The 22,254-nt window shown below is 40.1% G+C and overlaps 1 long non-coding RNA gene across 1 annotated transcript; it reads left to right on the forward strand.

Moving 5' to 3' along the window:
• Positions 1-793: 793 nt before the first annotated feature.
• On the forward strand, positions 794-21,689 carry LOC107834089 (uncharacterized). Its single transcript, XR_001659872.1, has 3 exons — positions 794-1,058; positions 7,100-7,104; positions 21,679-21,689. It is a non-coding gene; the product is annotated as an uncharacterized LOC107834089 (long non-coding RNA).
• Positions 21,690-22,254: the final 565 nt, after the last annotated feature.

Here is a 22,254-nt window from a genome sequence, read left to right on the forward strand (position 1 = left end):
TCACAGGAGGATGATAAGCAAATAAATTCAACAACTCCAGTTTATTTTTCTTTCCCCTCAAAAGAATAACAATTCAGGTGACACTGATTACCTTCATGAAGATTAATAAAAACTTAAATTGTCCACCCTTAGAAAAAATAAAATATTCAGAAAAATAAGGGTAGGTTTCCTAAGCTTTAGCTTAGGAAAGCTCATGTCAACAACCGCTTCGTTTCCAAGAAAAAAAAATACATACTCCAGTTAGTCCTTCAGTATACAGTTCAGTCAGTCAGTTCAGTCAATGTGCACATAGATTGTCAGATTGGGGGCCCCCTTTTTGTTCAATAAGCTTATTTGTTGTCCAAACAAAATATCCAGCTCCAGCCGCACAGTCCCTCCTCTTCCCAGGCTTCAGTCTGAGTCACAAAGATGGCGGCGGGACCCTCCTGCTTCTGGAACTCCACTGGCTCGTTCAGATATCGGCCGTTCAAAAAAAACCAACTGAAGAAATCCAGGAACAGAACGTACATCATCCAGTTCAAAATAAACAGATTTTTTTTGTATAACAGCAGCCTTGTTAGTAGTGACTTCTCTACTTCTGCTGAAACGTGCTTAGTCTACATTGTCTGCCATTTCTCTTCCTTCTCCCTTATGCCTTACTCTTCTTCTTTACCAACACAGGAGAAATTTGGGTCTAGTGCCTTCTACAGGACATTCTAAGAACTAATAAGACAACACATTAAACATACAAAAGAAGGGGCCCTTCTTTTCAATATATACACTCCTGATCAAAATCTTAAGACCAGTCAAAAAATTGCAAGAATTTGCATTTTGCACTATTGGGTCTTAAGAAGGTTCTAAGTAGAGCTTCACAATGTTAAAGGAAAAATCAGTGCAAGAGACAAGAACTTTTGAGCGGGGAATTTTCTGAAAACTGCATTTACACTCAAACATGATTTTTTTCAGCTGATCAAAAGTTTAAGACAATAGTCTTTAAACGCCAAAAGCTGTGTAAAAATCTGGATTCCATGTCATTTTCTGTCAAGTCTTTACACTGTCAAGACCTCCTGATGGCAAAAGTATATATGTATATATATGTTATAATATTATAATATATTTTATAATACATTGTTTCATTTCTAATGTAGGCTCTTGTGTCAGATAATCTAAGTCAATGTTAGAGAATAATAAATCACTTGTGTATGGCTCAACTGATCATGGTGGATGACCTGAATGGAAGCCTAAAACACGCCTGGGTCTGATTGGTTGTTTATAGTTAACATTGTGGAGAAGGCAGAAGAGCTCGGGTTTTTCCCCCCACAGATTATTCATCTGTCACCACAGAGCGACGGTTCCAACAAATATGGGAAAAATNATATACACAATAATATGTCCATCTTACTTGTGAAATGTTGTTTGTGGAGCCCTCACATCAACAGTCCATCGATCCGAACAACAATATCCCTCAGTGCTGAGGCATCTTCTGCTGTTTTGGTTGAGCAAAGTAGGCCACCGTATTTCCTGTGCCAGAGCAGCCAATGCAGGGTCTACTCTTATATGATGCAGAGACCACTGAAGGGGCAGGTGCTCAAAAAAAAAAAAAAAAAAAAAAAAAGGGCACATCTAACCGCATTCTAGGACAGAATATTAACAAAGCCATACAGCTTTCAGAATTTAATAAACAATGATAAATTACAAAATTGTGACATATACAATCAAAACTAAGGAGAATCTTTATATAGAGCATACAACTATGCATATGTAATGTCATGATTTGAGGGTTTGGTGGTGAGGTAGGATGCAGGCAGACCCAGGATGATGATGAAATGATGGTTTAATAATGAAATCCACAGAACAGAACAACAGGCAGCAAGATGTAACACGACGAGGATCCGACAAGAGACAAAGACAACAGGTGGGACTAAATACACTGGGAGGGTAATCAAAGAAACGAGATACAGCTGGGAACAATCAACAGGGAAGAAACACAGAAAAACCTCAAAGTAAATATACAGAAAACACAGATCACCATATGTAAGATATTTTATTAGTAATTTATTTCTGCAGGTCTATTTTGTTATAGGAAAGTATCGCAATATTCAAACCTACAATTTAGCAAGATATGTAAATCAGAGCTAGACCACCAGACATATTTTGTCTTTACAGAATTATACTATTAAAAATATAAACAAGGGCACAATGCAACCTTTTAATGTACTGTAATCTATAAAAAAACAAGCTGCCTTGTTTGCTACACTTGCAGTGGAGATGAAGATAGTCCATTCAGGAAAGCAGAGCTGCATCAAACTTTAACGTGGAACTGCAGAAAAAAGAAAAAAAAACAAAAGCAAAAATTGAATTATTAATGCATGTCACCATGAGAAAAGCCTACTGAGTTTTGCTTAAAAAACTTTTTTAAAATTAAAATCACACATTTTTGTCTCATGAAGTGATTTTTTTTTTTTTTTTTGCAAAACAAACTTATTTGGCTTGTCATAAATCTTTTCTTGCTATTCTAAGTTTTTGTTTGTGACTCAAAGTTTTGCTTGTGATTCTCACATGATGTTGTGGACAGGGCCCAACATCGCAACAAAAGATCTCTGATGTGTGGAAATAAATGTTTGTTTGGCAAATAACTTTAAGTTTACGAGACAAAAATGAGTAATTTAAAAAAAAAAGTTTTTTAAACAAAACTTTGTTTTAGAAAAAGGAATCATTCCAATTCCAAAAGTTTTGATTACAATTTTATTTTACTTAACTGAGGTTAGTTTTTTTATTATTATTTTTTTTTATTGAATAATTGGGGAAAATTTTTAACTGCAAACTCTGCGAACCAGACCTAATCTTAAAGTCTGGGTTGAGTTTTTTCCCCCTTCATTAATGACACTTTTGTTACATACATTATATCTATCATGGTAATTCAGGGTAAGTTATTTTTAATTCTAAATTAATATCCTTGTTGGTCTTTTATTTAAGTGCTATTCTCCTTCAAGAATAGCATGTACGTTGCATTTATTCTAACGCTAGATTCTAGCGTTAGAATAAATGCAACGTACATTATGCAGCACAGGAAATCAGAAGATCGGACATATATCCATTATGGAGATGATAGGTTTTGGACGGGCAATGTGCCCCCTATTGCATAAGCGAAACTGAAGAATGACTGCTATCATTAACGATACAGGGAAGAAGCTTTTCAGTTATCTTGTTTTGCTAGCAAAGTCATTAGCTAGAAGCTAGCTAGTAGCACAACAACAGCAGCCTAATGTCTGTATGATAAAAATACTGAATCGATAGATAAGAACAGTTTTTCCTTACCTGGCTGTCTCCTTCCGCTCAGTAGTTCTTCAGAGAAAGGCAGACGCAGAGGCCTGTCAGTGTCTGTTGTATTTCATTACCTCTCTGCTTAAGCCACTACCCTGTGCTGAAGCAGAAACGATACGTTCAATGTTTTCCGTTATCTGACAAGTAGCAAGTCTACTCCACTTTATTCACCAAAAATGTTTTTTTTTTTTTAATTCACCAAAAACTGTTCTGTAATCTGGAACATTCGCTACGTTGAGCTCCAGTTAGCCGCCTTGTGCGAGAGCGTCACGGGCAAAAGATCAAAGGTAACAAGGTGACCTGATGGCTTATTGTGTTGTACAAAAAACCCCAACAAAAAGGCTTAGGGCTTAGGAAATAATAATAATACCAAAAAAAAAAAAAAAAAAAAAAAATTGAAACTCAGATCAGCCTAGTCAGTATGTGAAATAATGCAGAGATAAGCAGATGTATACAAATACTACACTTCCCCCTCTTTCAAAGAACATCAAACTACTATGGCATGCTTAGTTTTACAGCCAAAAACACACTTGCAACATTACTAGTGCAAACTTAAATGTTACTGGAGCAAAGTTTTTTTCTTTTTTTTTTAACTTTCAACACCCTGCTTAGAACTTTAATATAANTAAGTAAAAGTACAAATACACAGACAAAAATGTACTCAAGTAAAAGTAAAACTACCACATTAACATTTGTACTTAAGTAAAAGTAAAAAAGTACTGGCTTTTAAAACTACTTAAGTATTAAAAGTAAAAGTACTTGCTGAATGCATTTCCTAATCGCTAATACAATATCATTCAGTGAACCGATCATATTTAATTTTTGTACATTAGAAATGTGCCATTTTAATGAACAATGCCACAGGTAAAGCATATTTTTATTATGTTTACTCTCTGTAAAATAGCTTAGACTTAGATATGTGATTCTATGCATCATAATTTCAGGGATGGAAACATCTTGTCTCCTGTCCTAAAATAGCATGAACTTCACTTTTTTTCTGCCACTAGTGGCATTTATTTTTAAAGAAATCCAACTGAAAGGGGATGGAAAGAAGGTAGGTGGAGGAGGACATGCAACCAAGCAGTCACGTAGCAGAGTTGTAGTCAAGACCACCTACCCAAGACCAAGTCAAGACCAGCACCCCATGCTACGTGACACAAAAAATTTAAGTTTACCTATCAAAATTGCTTCTCAAATTGATCTGAAAGATCCACATTCCCATAAAACACATAGATATTAAATACTTAGAGCTGAAATAAATTTAATCAGTAAAGATCCATCCAGAAGAATCGGATCGTTTCTGAATGTCATATCAATGCAGACTTTGGTCCCATATTTGCGAAACCTCAGTCAACTTCTTCACACAATAATTCAACGCAGGAGTGACAACATTTTTTCATCGCAGATGCAACATGTGTGTCTCAGTCAGTACAGCTAGCTTTGCTAGCATCACGTCCACAGATCTTACATTTCTTTAAGCTTTCCTTCGAAGTGACACTAAAAGTTGGACGAAGTCCCCACCGTCTGAAAGCGAAGTGCTGCTCATTTTACATGTCGCCCATATCTTATGATTTATGCAGCGCTATTATATGACTGATAATTAGACAGACATCTTCTCCCGCTCAGAGGAAACCACTACAGATTTCTTGGAACTCCGCATGCGAGTAAAGGGGGAGGCGATGATTGACAACAGACACGTAAGTTACGTTATTGCTTGGATTTTACAACGCCACCATAAGTCCCTGAACTTCACATTTTAACAGAAAAAAAGCACAATGCAAATTGGATGTAATGAGTAACGCGACACTTTTGTAGAAATGTAGTGAAGTAGAAAGTACAGATACTTATTGTAAAATGTAGTAGAGTAAAAGTAGAAAGTACCCATTATTAAATCTACTTAAGTAAAGTACAGATACACAAAAATTGTACTTCCCACCTCTGGATGGTATATTAAGCAGAACACTTTTCTTCAAAAACTCTGATCTAATATTTTAATCCGAAATGTAATTTTTCCATCAGCTGTAAGCAGAAATAATTACCAAGTAGACATATTACATTTCTGAAGAAGTTCAACTGTGGCCTGTCCAACATGTGCCCATCAGTTTGGACCCAGCATTCTAACACTTAACCAGTCCATGCAAGCCAGCAAGTTTCCACAGTTGAATTTGACCCTGGTAAAAACCAGGAGCACATGCATACTGATATGCTCAATTTGGTCAACAACTATAAGCTTCGCATATGTGGTTCTCACTCACGGTGTGAAATAAAAATAAAAAAATAAATAAAAACAGTGGATAATTGTTTTTTCTAGAAAATTTTCAACCTTCATACTAAGGATTTTAATTCACACTCAAAAATCCTGAGAAATAATACATTTATGTAAGGAAAATATGAATAGTCTGAGGAAATATGTATTTATTCCACAATGAATTGCAAGACCTCTCTCTACACCTGTTTGTGAGACTTCTCACTGCCTCTATCTGGGCTCCGTTGCTACGGTAATTAACGACTGCAGCCAATGCATTGTGAGACCTGAGCTCAAACATTTTAAAGTAATTCTGGCATTTAAAATGGGCTGTGTCCCTCTCAGACAGCGGTTCGGGCCGCAGCACTGGCAGTGCATCTGAATCAGTCAGAGCAGAGCCTCCATTGACTTCAATGGGATTTTGTCCTTTTTCACAATTTATGTCACCATTTTAACTCAGAATCCCACTAAAAATAATAACTCCCTTCACGGGATCAAGCTGAACATTTTGATACCACTTTTGTGGGGGTACACACAGTGGTTTGAGCCGCATTAAGGGTAATAGGTGTTGAAAAATAAGTTCCTGCCATACATTGCATGGGCAGGCCCCAATCAGGGGCTCAGTGAGGGGCTGCGTGTTCTCCTTTAAACTTTGTGTTTTGAAAAGGAGAATTGCGCCATATCTTGGAATTGATCCGATACCAAGTATCAGGATTGTATCACCGATGCCAATACTGATACCAATACTTTTTACTTAAGTTTAAAATGTCACCAATCTTCTGACCTTCAGATGTTTTCGTATTTTTCCCTTGAATTATTTTGTTCAAATCAGGATAAAATTTGGACAAAGTTTATAGGCGTCTACAAAACACTTAAATGATAGATTATGTGAATTTTCCCTAAATAAAGTCCAAAAATATATTTCATCCCAAAACTGAAACATCTTTTTCGAGGAGTTGAGAAACTACAAAATAAAAGAACATTTAAAGGAGGGATCTTACACTAAAGTATCTATCTGATACCGATACCGACTTGATATCAATAATTTGGATCCATCCGCCCACCCCTGGTAGGAAGTGACATACTCCAGTGTCAGGGCCTATTTTGTGCGTATGCCACGTTTATAAATGAGATCCCAGATCATCAGAATCACAATTAGGAGAGTTTTCACTCTGTTCTGGTCATTCAGGTTCAGGTTCAGACTGCTGTGGTTGTGGGTCATTTACTCCCATAAAGTCTTCTCGCAGTATTTCATGAACAAAAAAAGTCTTCCATTTCCACCAATAGACAACTGGAAAGCAGGATTGTTTTTAGGTATTATTTTCATGACTGTTTGAGACACAGTGAATGTCATTAACCCAAGACGGTAGCTACCCTCCTCACCCCCAAATCAATTCACTTTGGCATTTATTGACAAAAACACTAAAAAGACGTTATCTTTATGCCAGAGAAATTGATGCCTGTAATGTTTTATGGAATGGACTCCAGTTCTCCTTTGAGAGCTGATTCATGTTTTTTTGATAAACCTAACACAGACAAAAACAGGAAGAGGCAAAGTTGGAATAGAACATCAATCAGCAAAATGAAGGAGACATAAAGTTTAGAAGAGGAGAGCACGAATAGAATAGAAAGGCCAAAAAGACAAATGGCTGCAGTGGCAGAAAGAGAGCGGTGGCCTAGATCATGTCCAACAGATATGATAGGCTGCGAATGGATCGCTGCTCAACACAAGCAGCTGATGAAACAAGCCACTCCACATTTAAGTGAGAGCAGAAGTAATAAAAATGATGGGAATGATGAGGAGGAGGGAAAAATGGGAAGAGATTTAAAAGAAAAGATGAAAGAGCCACAGGTGAAAGAACGCAAGAACAAAGCAGAGAAGAAGAATGGGACGAGGCCAAACAGCAGAGCAGAGATGTGATGATCCGCCTGCAGGAGGCCGAACTCAGACTATGCTGTGACTGTAGCACCACCTAAGGTTANGATCCAGAGGTATGTGGTTCATCTTGCTGCCGATGTTGCACAGCCAACCTTCTTCTGCGGGCTGCAACCTGACACTTGCCCTTTTGCCTTAGCAGTTTCGGAGACCCAACCAGAGCTTTCCTTCCGCTGTCACTTTCAGGCTCATCTGGTGCTGGCGTAGGGGAAGTGGTCATGTGTTTGGGTAATGGAACTTCATCTTGGCACTGAGGAAGGACCACATGTCTTTGTCGTCTGACCCATGCTGGTATGACATCACTTGTGTATGGCTTCAACTGATCATGGTGGATGACCTTTTTGTGACGTTGTGCTAAGATCTCATATAGAACAGGTCCAAGCTGGGCTTTAATAATACATGGGCCTTTCCAGGGGGGCTGCAGCTTGGGACTAAAGCCCAACTTCCTCGTGTTGTCCTTTACATAGACCAGGTCCCCTATTTTGTAACTGCATTCTTTGGCACGCAGGTCATGGGTCCTCTTCTGTCTGAGCTGAGCTCCATGCCATGTCATGGACTTCGCCAAGGGTCTTTTCAAGGTCATGAGCATACTTCAGGGGGTCCTTTTCACTCCACGTTCGTTCTGCAAGACCAAGCCAGAGGTCCTGTGGCTGATGAACTTCTCTCCCCAGCATAAGCATATTTGGTGAAAATCCAGTGCTGGAGTTCTGTGCACTGCGATATGCAGCTGTTAGCAGAGGCAAATGCTCATCCCAGATCTTCTGATTTTGGTCTACATAGCAGCGGATCATCTGCAGAAGGGTCCGGTTAAATCGTTCCACTTGCCCGTTTGAAGCAGGATGGTATGGAATGGTTCTGGTCTTGGAGATCTGGAAAAGTTGACAAATACTTTTGAAAAGCACACTTTCGAAGTTGCGGCCTTGGTCCTTATGGAGCTCTAAAGGGGCCCCAAAACAAGCTAGGAAGTTGTTGACTAACATTCTGGCAGTTGTTTCTCCTCCTTGGTCTGGAACTGGGAAAGCCTCAACCCACCTCGTAAACTGATCCATGATGACAAGAATATACATGTTTCCAGAGCTTGAGATGGGAAAGGGAAAGGGGCCCAATATGTCAAGGTGCAACCGGTCCATTGGTACTCCTGTCTGGTAACTTTGTAGCTTAGCTCTCTTCGAGGGGCTGGTTGACTTCAGACCTTTGCATCAGGGGCATTGTTGGATGTATTTGTGGAGGTCACTTCCCATGCCATACCAATGGAAGCTCTGCCTAAGACGTTGGAGAGTCTTTGTTTCACCTAGATGCCCTGAAAGTGGTGGGTCATGGCAGGCCTGCANTCAAAGTCCAAAGAAACATGACTGTTTTCTGCTTCAAAGTCTTTATTATCGTCTTTCATAAAACTACCACTCATTTGAATACATATTTCAAAGATTTTATCTGTAGAATGACAAATAAGCCAGGATAAAAGCTTATACCTGCTAAAACAGGTACTGGACACACAGATAATAAGCCTTATGCAGAATTTGATTATATTTGATGGTAGATATTGGATGGTACATTTTTGCAAATGATTAAGAAAAAAATGCAGGATGCAGCGCCACAGGAACTGCTGTAGTAGGTCTGCCAGGCCAAATGGTGGCGCTGTAGCACTGCCATAAAAAACACAGAATGCCACCATGTTTATTGTTTCTGGGCTAGGCGGTGTAGGGCAACATTTGATTTACATAAACATGTGGAGACTTGGTGGTGTCCCTGTGTAACTGATGAAAATACTTTACAGAACATATTACCTTTAAATGATTGGCCTCATTATTCTGTCTGCAAACAGCAGCTTCTTGATGGAAGCCTAAATGTGTTTGTTCATAACTCATCCCCAGAAAGTTAAAAATTCAGGTAGCTTATATCGGTTTCCATCTGTGTGTAGGAGTTTTGCTCTCTCATTAGTCAGTGTTGCTTAAACTGTATTTGTAGGTCGCTGCTGAGGCAGCATGAATCTTTTTTAAGATCTGTTTGACTTTCCTCAATCCAGCTGTGAAATACTCCAGAGTCTGCGATTTTAGGATAAACATCCACAACATTGGTACCTGACTTCTTACAGAAAATAACTGGCCAACAGTGTAACAGTGTTACATCGTACTCAGAAAATGAAGTGGTAGCTGTTTCTCTTGACCATATAGTTGTGCAATTTGACATTTCAAAAATAAATTTCCTGAATGAAACAAATCAGTTTTGAAAAAACTTTTGCGTTTTATTTTGACAAAATGTTGTGGTTAGCTTAGATGACCTTAAAAAAAATAAAAATCTATATATATATTTATATATTATAGACAGGATGCTTTACTGTGGTTCATTTTTAAGAACCTTTGCATAATCCATTCCTCTGTCCTGTTGCCTTGACCCGTACTATACTTTTAAACCTAAGTACACACACCGCTCTAAGAGTTCTTGCTTAAAATCTTTAATACTTTTATCTTTAGATAATATCTCCTCTGTCAGCTGGTTGCTTTGGTTTATTTTTAGAAGTAAACTTATAAAAATGCATAAAGTAGCAGTACTCAGGTAAAGTCAAAGCTTTTCCATTACTGCTGTAGTCTGGGCCCTGGCGTCTACCACCCAGGTCATTTCATCCAAATATGTTGCCTCGGAAAAATGTTGCCCCTACAATCTTTTCACATTAAGGTGGCGACCAAGGTGTGAGCTTTATTTGTTCCTTGATTGTTTGGCACAGTGTAGCAGGGGCCGGTGGGGGACACGGCTGCACTGGCCTGGGACCCTCTTCACAAAGCTAAAACCTTTGATTTACGTACTGTTGGTCCAGTGGACCTGAGTGGCCATTACACCTGTTAATGCCATCAGTTACAGCTGCGAGGAGGGCTGGGAAGGTCAAATGTAACGGCCTTGACAACAGAGGGAAGCCATAATATTTAGACACAGTAATGGCACACTCACACAGTGGATATGGTGCCCACTGCTACCCTCTAGGAAGAAGCTGATTTAGTATTTTCCTTAATCAAATATTTATAGAAAAGTAGCTGTCAGATCTAAGGTGAAAGACAATGCAGGATCTTTCAGCTGCAGGATAATGAAACGCTTGACTAGGCTTAGTGGATAGGTATAAAATTGGCAATTTGCATGGACTTGCAGTAATTCTGTCCTCTGCACCAAGAACTACTCTAAAGCATTTCACATTCTGAAATGCAAGAAAGAAAGAAAGAATGAGGCTGTTCAGTTTGAAATGTTTAACATAGTGTCATGTTGGATTCTACTTTTCCTACCCACATGCAGAACATGACTTCAGAACACAGGTTTTAAATGTAAGGGGTTTATTGCAAAGAAAAACACAGGATGGTGAGTGATCAGTGTTTTGGTCCAGGATCTCTTAAATGGCACTGAGCACATTAGGACAGGTATGGTTAGTTCAAGCGTAGAAGGAATCTTCAGACTAGAGAAGAAACGGAGTCAGGTGGATCTTACGTGGTTGGGAGCAGGTCCGGACCAGGGGGAAAGGTGTCTGGGGGTGTCCAGTGCTTGATGGGAGGACGAGGGTGGCTGGAACGGCGGCGTTGGAGGGCAGACTGGTAAGTGGGGGGATCCACTGCTTAGATGCACAGGTAGCTCGGGTTTCTTGTCAGCGCCACGAGGATCAGGGTCAGAAAACCAACCGTCAGACCTGATTTCAGGATAGTTCACATTTTCTTGAAGGTAGCACCTGGGGAAAAGGCACACAAAGGTTCACTAGGAGAATACTCAACAAGGTAAGTACAGAGAAGATTACTCTGGGGCCTGAAGTACCAAACATAGGTGACACTCTGGCAGTGAAATGATGGCAACTCCCTGTGAGCTGACGAGATTAGCAGCAGGTGCGCTGGATCAGGAGCTGTAGACCCACCCTCCAGGCAACAGCCTCAGGACGCCCTCTGGTGATGCTAAAAAGTGAGACAGCAACCCCACCATCCCAAAACCCTGGACCCCAACTCATGGTATCCAACAGATTCCATCTAGAATGGTAACGGTGCTCCAAGAGCCTGACTGAACGTTCCTCACATGGCCAGATTTTCATTAATAGGTTTAAGAGCCAAGTCATGAGCCATGACATGATGTCTCACACTCATATGAGGAAGTGTTAATGATTCAGGGCTGAAACATATTTATCCAATTAGACTGCATGTGTGAAGCACAAATGTATAAATAGACCAGTGGTTCTTATTATCCAGCAAGTCCTGTAGAAACAGCCTCACTGCTTTGGGATGAAATGTTAAAACCAAATCACTGAAACATGTTCTGTAGTAATCTAGGGGATTGTTTAAAATAGACTGTTGAAAACTAATGTGGCAGTATGCCCTGTGGCCTTTGAACGCACCACACAAGTGCCTGAATTTAATTGGTTGTGGCGCTGGCCATTCCGTTTTGACAGGAACGGCCAGCTTGTGGTGTTGGTGGTGGACTTTCCGGGTGGTGGTACTCCTTCTGGTTTGGTGCACGATTTTCTTTTGTTTTTGCCTTGTTTCGTTTGCTGTGTTTCTTTTCTTTTAGGACACTACCCTGAATTGCACTCCGATCCCTGAGTTGAGCTAGCACTGACTTTTAATGTGTGAGTGGTTTTAGACTAGTATTTTTGATTAAACAAATAATTGTGGAATAAATAAAATTGTTGTTAGATTGTCTCAAGCCTCATCTGTAGTGGGTCTGTGTGCCTTGAAGGTAACTTTTTAGTGGAGTTGTTGCAACCAATTATTAAAATAGTGTTTTTAAACTTAAGTGCCCAATTCTTATCACACTGCTCCTGCCACACTAAGATCAAATAATATTAGGGCTTTAAACAAATTCAAGTGAAATCCAAGTGTTTAGATGGAGGGGATGGGTCAAGAATAAAAAAGTGAATGAAAATAGTTGGTGAAGTTACTTAAAATTAATAAACACAATTATTGACCAGACAGTTTTTACAGCAGCAATGTTAGGTTCGCTTTAATCAAATTCTAGTTTGTTTGCACAGAAAGTCCGGTTCGTCTGGGGAAGTGTGAATGCTTCGTTGAACTCTGATGTGAACCATAAAAGTCGTCCGATCGTCTGGTGCAGATCAAGTGCATATGTGAAGGAGACCGCTCCAGAAGCAGGAAGTGAGGCCATTCTGGGTAAATACTGGAGTCTAGCGCTAGAAGGATGAATGCCTCATGTTTTTTTTTTTGTTTTTTTTTTTGCCAAAGGCAAAACAGAAATACTACAACCTCTAAAATCTGACGCTACTCCATTTTTGTTTCCTTTTAGTGAAGAAGAAAGTTGTGCTGAATGTTTTCTTCAGAAGTTTTTGTGTCATTTCCTTCAGTGGTGCTTGCTGCAGCGCCACTACAGGCGAGGAGAACAGGTTTTTCAAATGTTTGGTTCATGTGACTCAGAGCAGCGTCAAACAGGACCGTAGCAGCTGAAATTGGGACAAATGTTGCAACTTTGATCCCTAATCAAATCAGCCAGACTATAAGGTGAGAAAACACCTTTTGCCTCTAATAACCTGACTTGAAGGATTCAGCATGCAGGCAGCCATCATAACGGTGGTGGGTGTATAAAACTCAGAGGTTTTAGTTGCTAGGTAAACACTGCTCTGCTGCAAGGCTATTCTTATAGAGAGAATTTACATTCAGCCAGGCAATTAAACTGGAATTTACACACCTGTCAAATATTACAGCACCTGGCATAAAACAAACATGACCAAAGCCTGCTGCTGTGGAATCTGCTGCAAACCGCAAACATAAACGCACATCCTCTCTGCTGTCGCTGAAATCCCTCCAACATGTCATCTTTGATCACCCGTGTTCTCACACCGTTCCTCTCTCCTCTCGTTTTTGCACACCTTGTTTTAACTCCCTCTCACCTCCACCTCATTTTCTCTGTATTTAGTTCCTTTTAATCCAGCTCCAATATGCTTCAGTGTCACCTCTGTTGCCAGAGCAGAGGAGTAATAGCTCACCTCTCCACTGCAGCTTTGATTTGCAGGCTGACATTCATGCTGTGATTCATAGCTTTACCGTTATTTCAACCTAGCAAAGCACATGTCTGTTCTGTCTGCAAAGGAATCTGTGGAGCTATATTTAAGATGATGGCTGCTCATCCAAAAGGAAAGCATCAGCTAGCTGAAGCTGTTCCGTGTGCTCCTCTCCATGTGCTCCTCTCCATGTTGGGGGAGGGGGGTTTGTGGTTATTTAAATAAATGAACACTTCCTCCACAATCAATACTTATCCAGCTCATTCTTTCTTTTTTATGTAATTACATAAGCTACCGTGCAAGAACATCATAGGTGTGGAGACAGAATGGTTTCTGCTTATCTAGATTTTTTTAATTATTATTTTTATCTTTATTGATTCTCAAGGAAGTAACATTTACAAGACTTTTGACCTCTACATCACAAAACTAACTTCAGTATTTGAAATAAGGTGCACTAGTAGACCAGTACATTTATAATAGTGCTTATCCAGATTTTATAGTTTAGTTTATAGTTTAACAGCTGATGATTCAGGAGGTTTTCACACCTGATAGTCTGCTAGATTGACGACAAAAATGGCAACATTTGTTCCATTTTTCAGCTGCTGCGATGGACCTTACCAAGCTCCGCCCAGAAACGCCCCCTAAAATCCCACGTGGCTGCATGGCTCACAAACAAAGCCTCGAAGAGCTTAGTTTCTATGTGTAAACATGGCGTCTTTCACTTCGATTGACTCTCTGCAGAGTATTTCTGAGTCGATTAGTGTAGCATTTCTGCCGGATTTTCAAAAAATATCAGCCACGACAATGGACAGGGGAACCAACAAGTTCATATCATCTTTTTTGGACGACATAAAGATGTTTGAGCCACGCAATGCCTCCAACATTGTGCGCGTCACAGTGAAATGCTACCGGTCGATGAGGAAAACAGCAGATTCTCACACCCTCAGCATAAATATAGCTGTGGACAAGATCAGTGATGCCTATTGTTCTTGCAAGGCTGTGTAAGTCGGGCATTCATGGTTTTAAGGGTTACTTTTGAAATCAGTGATTTCTGTTGTTGGCAAACAACAACAGAACAGGATGAGTGTGCCTAGGCCTGACACACTGTACTCGGTGCTAGCGTGGCTAACATGATTACAATTTAGTAAAAAGCCTTTTCAGGTAAAATAAAATCTTTAATGCATGTCTGATATGGTACACATTGCATATTGATCTGTTCAGCTAACGTAAGACTGTGTAACAGACAGGCTTCAAGGTGTAGAAGTTGTATTGATACTGCCATTATGCTGTACTTAGCTAAAAGATTTTCATAATGGATGCATTAATTATTGACTTTCTTTTTGTCATTCACTAAACACAAAGAAAGCAAAGCAATAATACTTACACCAGCACACACTCCTTTGTTCTTATTGATCCTACGACGGTTGAGCTGCAAATGCGGTCGTCCACAAGCTTTGATCCAAGCAAGGCTTTGCGTTTCAGATTTTGGAAATCTGTGAATTTTAGTTCCACAAATACGATCAGGATACCTGACATTGCCTGTACAGATACCCCACTGACGGTGGAGAACCATTCTTTTTCGAGTCCTGACGCAAAAACTTTCTGCCGGTCTGCTAGTCCACAATGTACATTAGCATGTGTTTACTACTGTGGCTTGTGTTTATGAGACGGTCACGCACGTGGTAGCTGCGCTGTGACGTGAAATGGGCATTAGCCAATGAAACGCGGCCCCTGTGGTAAGGTCCATTCACTTCCACACTGTATGTGTCAAATGAATCCAAACATTTGAATAACCTGTTCCCCTCCTCACCTGTGGTGGCACTGCACCAAGAACCACTGGAGGAGACCATGTAAGTGACACAACTTCCTTCTTCACAAAAAGTAAACAGAAATAGAGTGGAGTCAGATTTTGTGTTGTTGGATTTTCCTTTTTCTTTGGCAACAATCACAAGTCATTTCTCCTGCTGGTACTTGAAATTCATGCTTGTTTTAAAGCATTTACCGAGAATGCCCCGCACTTACTGCTTTTGAAACAGTTTCACTTGGCAGAGTTCACGTCAACCTAACCAAACTTTACTGGACATCATTTTCTGAATGAAGACAGTCGGAACAGAAATGTCTTGGTTCTGATCTCTATATGTGATTTTCAGGAGCCTCCAGCTAACAACTCCACATGTTTTACTGTAGAACAACAACTGGTCACACCTTTATTTTGTGAACTGAACTAAGAGCCTAGGATTACACTTCCTCCAGCACACTTCACTTCATATAAGTCAATGCGTTGATGTCTTTGGCGCATTGACATACTCTCATTTGTGTACTCTGTGTCATGCAGTAACTGCCCAGCAGGATACAGTACTAACATGGAACAGTTTGATATACCACACTGAGCTGATAATGTTGAAAGTCAGTGAAAGCAGTCATAATGACCGCCACTCTCTGTCACACAATGACAGCTGTGCGGTGGCTGCCCTGGTGGAGAAGAAACGGGGCTTCTCCACCAACTAGCTCTTCAAACTTGTTAGCATCCATTGCGATTGTGGGAAATGAAGGACTTTGTCACGAGAATCATAGGTCCGGTCAGGTCAGGTGATGGTGGAGGCCAGGTCATCTGATGCAGCACCCCATCACTCTCCTTCTTAGTCAAATAGCCCTTATACAATTTGGAGGTGTGTTTGGGGTCATTGTCCTGTTGAAAAATAAATGATGGTCCAACTAAACGCAAACCGGATGGAATAGCATGCCGCTGCAAGATGCTGTGGTTAGCCATGCTGGTTCAGTATGCCTTCAATTTTGAATAAATCCCCAACAGTGTCACCAGCAAAGCACCCCCACACCATCACACCTCCTCCTCCATGCTTCACGGTGGGAACCAGGCATGTAGAGTCCATCCGTTCACCTTTTCTGCGTCACACAAAGACACAGTGGTTGGAACCAAAGATCACAAATTTGGACTCATCAGACCAAAGCACAGATTTCCACTGGTCTAATGTCCATTCCTTGTGTTCTTTAGCCCAAACAAGTCTCTTCTGCTTGTTACCTGTCCTTAGCAGTGGTTTCCTAGCAGCTATTCTACCACGAAGGCCTGATTCACAGAGTCTCCTCCTAACAGTTGTTGCAGAGATGTGTCTGCTGCTAGAACTCTGTGTGGCAGCAGACACCTGGTCTCTAATCTGAGCTGCTGTTAACCTGCAATTTCTGAGGCCAGTGACTCAGATGAACTCATCTGCCGCAGCAGAGGTGACTCTTGGTCTTCCTTTCCTGGGGCAGTCCTCATGTGAGCCAGTTTCTTTGTAACGCTTGATGGTTTTTGCAACTGCACTTGGGGACACTTTCAAAGTTTTCCCAATTTTTCGGACTGACTGACCTTCATTTCTTAAAGTAATGATGGTCACTCATTTTTCTTTACTTAGCTGCTTTTGTCTTACCATAATACAAATTCTACCACTCTATTCAGTAGGACTATCAGCTGTGTGTCCACCTGACTTCTGCACAACACAACTGATGGTCCCAACCTCATTTATAAGGCAAGAAATCCCACTTATTAACCTGACAGGGCACACCTGTGAAGTGAAAACCATTTCAGGTGACTACCTGAAATTAAACTCATCAAGAGAATGCAGAGTGTGTGCAAAGCAGTAATCACAGCAAAAGGTTGCTACTTTGAAGAAACTAGAATATAAGGCGTATTTTCAGTTGGTTTACACTTTTTTGTTTAGTACATATTTCCACATGTGTTAATTCATAGTTTTGATGCTTTCAGTGTGAATCTACAATGTTAATAGTCATGAAAATAAAGGAAACTCATTGAATGAGTAAGTGTGTCCAAACATTTGGTCTGTACTGTACAACTTGAAGCTTTGCCTCTTTCTACTGTTATATTTCTGAAGCTTTCACACTTGCAAGTGACTGGAAAAGTGCACATTTTAATTCTAGTAGTTGTTGCTTAAAAGCTTTCCTAGCCCCTGCTGCCAGCTGTTATCTGTGGCGCTCTGCTCTGGCCTGTGTGCCATCTACTGCTCTCTGGATGACCAGGCACATCTGCAAATAAGCTTCCTGACAAGCACATTCAGCTCAGCTGCTGCACTAAGTGGGATAATTTGGGTGTTTGCAGGTTTTAATCAGTTTCACTGTTTGGACTCTTCTGCATGTGTGTGTGTGTGTGTGTGTGTGCGCGCACGCGCGCGAGTGTGGGTGGGTGTGAAGGCATTGCCCAGTCGTCTGTGCTCTCATCATATTAACAAGGGCTGTTGGAGCACTGCAAATAATTCATGGCCCCGCTAACCAAGCCAAGAGACAAGCAGGCGTGGCTCAAACTAACAGAAAGTGATTCCAAGTGTGTGCATGTGTGTGTGTGCATGGCGGTGTGTCCATGTTTGCAACCCTGAAAATAAATGAGACTGGAACTAGACAAGTGTGTTTATTACAGCCATGTGTTCAGGCCATGAAAAAAAAAGTTTCTTGTTTATTTTTATTTAAAAACTGCCCATTTTGTAGTGGGGAAAAATAACTAATCACACATTTTCTGCTTTTTTTGGAAGTCAGAGTTAAAGTTACAGCCAGATGCTGCTAATCACATTCCCTTAAACAGCTGATTACCAAGTGTGAGCACCTTAATAAAGTTTTTATGGCTTGCTGCTCTGGAGAATGCAGGTGTGTAGTAAAGGAGGGGTATTAAGCAAAGTCCGCTATTTGTGAGCTTTATTCCCTCAGTGAAAACATACCTGGAATTTTTACTTGGATTCTTACCTGCATGTGTGACGAATCCTTTAACGTCTTGTGTCGATTGCAGGATCTGTAATTAGTTAATTGAAAACCACATATAAAAGGTTGCTTTTTTTAAAAATTAAAAAGCAACCTTTTTAATTCAAAAACACCTTTTGCTATATTATTAAATAGACAGATAAGCTCAACAACAAACATGTTTATTTGTTTTTAATCCATTATTGAGATTACTCAACCATCAAATTGGTGCAAAGTGTTTTTTGATCCATTCATCATTCCAGAGTTTCAGGAATGCCATGGAAATGTGGACTGTGGAAGCCAACATTAGCATTAGTGTCTGTGCTGTTGCTACATGTTCAGCATTGAAATATTACTTTAGGTTTTAATAGATTCTCTGACAGGCTAACTCCTTTAGCACAACTTGAACACAACAATAGTCTCTTCCAGCGTCCAATAAGCTCGTTTTTGAAGCAAAAATTAAACCTCAGAAGCTGTTTTGTCGTCCATCGCTGTCTGTGGATGTCACATGTGCGTCAGATTCATGTGTGTACCAGAAACACAACACAAATGTTCCAGCTCAGGAATTTTGTATGTATTTGCGCTTAAAACATTAAAATCTCTAAATTAATGTGTTAAAGTCCCGGCCCTTGTTGAATCATGGGGAAACCACATTTTTAGAACAGTAAAAATATTTTCTATTACTGTTAATATTTTATGACTGCATGTCACTGCCAAACAAAAGGGACTATAGGAAACGCTTTGGTCAGTTTAATGAACATTTATTCTTTTCTTTTAGTTGTTAACTTGTTTATTCCTCTCATGCTTTGGAAGGATTTTGAGTTTTCCTTCATCTCTGGCAAACACCAAATTAAATTCATTTCCAGCTGAACAAGCGTTCAGCTGGAAATTAAACTAAGACATCTGCAAAGACCAAGGATGATAAAGTAAATAAAAACAAATTCCAAATGTCAATACCTTTTTTAAAAAGCTGCATGATAAACACAAGAAATTCTCAGGACTACGACATCGAAAAAAGCCCATGCATGTGTTGTGGTGGCCAATTAATGATGCAGAATCCAATTCATTACACAGAAAAGTAATGACTTTATTCCTGGGAGGAAATTCAGTCTGATTTGTAAGTGTAGGCTCGGTTAAAACTCATTCAAAGCCCAAAGCAAACAACGCGCTGCTGTGGATGTTCTGGAAACAGAAAGTTTCCGTTGACTGACAGTCGCTACCTCCGTCTGCTTCACACAGTTCAACAGGGAGGACAGCTTCAAACTCCTCTGTGTTCCTCTGTTTGCCTGGTGGTTTTATGGTGGGTAGCTGTAACAATTTGATTCACTTTTAAAACCACAATGGAGGGCAGGATTTCTAATTAAAGTATTAGACATGAGAGGAAACATTGTGAACAGATGCCGCCTGAAGTGCAGCAACAAACTGTCAGCAACTCTCTGCTTCTTGCACATAGTTCTTCTACAGAAAAACCATGTGCAAAAAGCAGAGAGTACATCTCTAGATGTCACACTCTGCTGTAGAGAACAGTTCTTCAAAGACGACCAGAAGTCACTCAGCACACAGTAATAAACTAATGTCTCCTTTATGTAGTGCTGGTATAGTTATAACAAGGATGTACAAGCCCTGTTGTTAAAAGATAATGGGGGGAATAATTTCAAGGGAAATCTAAAATACTGAGAACCAGTTTGTCTCTTTGGTTGACAGTTACCTTCAAGAAGTGACTTCATTTCTAATTACTGGTTACTCCTTGAAAAAAGTAACTTCTTGAAACACAGGCTGAACGGCTTCATTCACTTCCTCTGCTGCCATTGCAAAAACTACAGGCAGACTAGCATCTGTTGCTTTGCTTCATGATGTAAGATTTGGATGCCACTGCTTATCCACAGCAGGCCTTTCCATGAAGCTCCATGTTCACTGTTCAGAAACTAATTTGGAGGCCACATGAAGTCTGGAGAGCTACTGCATCCTGTGTGCCTACCACTCATGGCTGAGTTTGCTATCAAGATAGTATCACATATATCACAGTACCATGTTGGATTTCACTGAGCAGAGCAGATCTGCACAACATCCAGTCCTACACCAGTCACCTGATGTTGCTTCCTCTGACCTCCCAAACCTTTCACCAATATTGGAAATAGTCTACCGTCTTCATCCAAACATCAGCACCTTCCACACATACGAGTGTTGTCATAGCAGCCGATTACCAGTCAGATACAAGGCATTTAGATTGCATTTTCCAACTGGTCGATTACCAAATGGGCTGGTCAAATCATCCCATTTCAATCACCAGTCCATTTCTCGGTGCACCTCTAAGTGAAACAGAAAAAAAAATAAAAATGAATGGCAAGGGTCATTGCATCATCTGTAGCAGTGCCACATCCAAGCAAACAAAATGCAACAATTGTTTTCTTGCAAAAAAAAAGGAAAAACATTGTTGGAGAGCATCAAACAGACTGAGGTGGTTTAAAACCTGGTGGAGTTTAAATGGGGACACAATGTAAAAATAACCTATAATTAATAGATTTTAGTGCATTATAAATGAAGACTATGTTTTTTGATTAGTTAATCCACTTCATCTGCATATCATCTGTTTAACACTGCTGCAGGCGACATCATGGTTCCCTCCTCCAATCAGGTTCAGAATAGGTCAACAAAGCGATAAGAGTCCAGCAGAACTTTTTATGAAACTTTTACGTTGGGCGAAGATAATCCTAGACTCCTCAGAGTTTGGGATGTCTTAGGTCTCATTCTGATATTTCTGTCAGTGGCTGGAATCAAGACAGTTGCTATGGCGAAACAGAAACTTGTGTCCTACTGCAATAAGAAAGCCATGTCAGATTTTAGAAACTTAGTAAGCAAGAGTTACTTGAAGCAGAACAGTAAAAACATATATTTTTTTTAACCCTTGTACGTGCGAGGACTGATGTTATTGATGTTGTTGTTTACGCTGCAATGGTGCATTGCAGCGTAAACAACAACACCTCTCTGGGTAGATCACAGAGGTGGTACGAGGCTAGCTACATCCAGCCAGAACAGTATTTTTGTGCATTGTGTAATGTTCAGTCATTTCAGTTTGATCCGGAGGAGAAATGAAGAGGACCAAACAGAGTTTGCTGAAAAAAAAGACAGCTGCTTGGAAACACTAGCCCCAAACGAGATGACTCCCAGTTTCTGACATGTTGAACCGTTAACTTCTGTAATGGTGTTAGCTGTAGCTAATGGTGTTAGATTCTGACAATTATGTTAGCTCCTGCTAATGGTTAGCTCTAGCTAATGTAGTAAACAGTAGAACATAAGCTGATAATGTTAGTTTGTTTCAATAGATATCTTGTGGAACATAAAGTGAGTCTGTTCTTTTGATATTTGACTCTGGAAATATGGGGAACAGGAAGTGTTAGAAAGCTCAAAAAGACTCTCAGGAAGTATTTTCTTTGCTATCTTGTCAGGACAGTTGACCATCAAGCAACAAGCGGTAGTCAGACAGCTCAGACCACGAACTGTGTGGAAGATCTACAACTTAATCACATCAAACCAGGACAACTAGCTTCCTGCTAGGTTTGTTTCATATCATGGTAATCTGTCCTTAACCTGGACCATTGACTGGAAGGAAAGAAGAATGATCCAGAAAAGCTCCCAAGTTCCTGAAACAGAAACAGGCAGATGAAATCTGCAAGAACTCTTCCTTGTTTTAGTGTTAAACTTTTACCTTGTAGTTCATGTCATGGTTAGAATCTCTAACAGTAACAGGTTTTCCAGAGGACTGATGGCGGACTACACAGCCTGCTTAAATCCTTTAGATTCTCCACTGAGATAATGAGAACTTTCTTCCAGATAATTCTTTTGCTTGAATCTCATTGTGCCGCAGGCAGTAATCATGGAAGCTGAGGAGATGAGTGGGCAGGAAGTGTCTTGGTGAAACCCTGTCAAGCTACTTGTCAGGACAAAGCATGCAGCATTTGTGTTTTGCAGTCCTGATCAGAATGGATATATTCCTTCCAGGGATCTTCTGCTTATGTTCATAGATGATTATGCTTGGAAATGAAGATAATACATAGA

The sequence above is a fragment of the Poecilia formosa genome, unplaced genomic scaffold, assembly GCF_000485575.1.
Source record: "Poecilia formosa unplaced genomic scaffold, Poecilia_formosa-5.1.2 Scaffold517, whole genome shotgun sequence".
Classification (NCBI taxonomy): Eukaryota; Metazoa; Chordata; class Actinopteri; order Cyprinodontiformes; family Poeciliidae; genus Poecilia; species Poecilia formosa.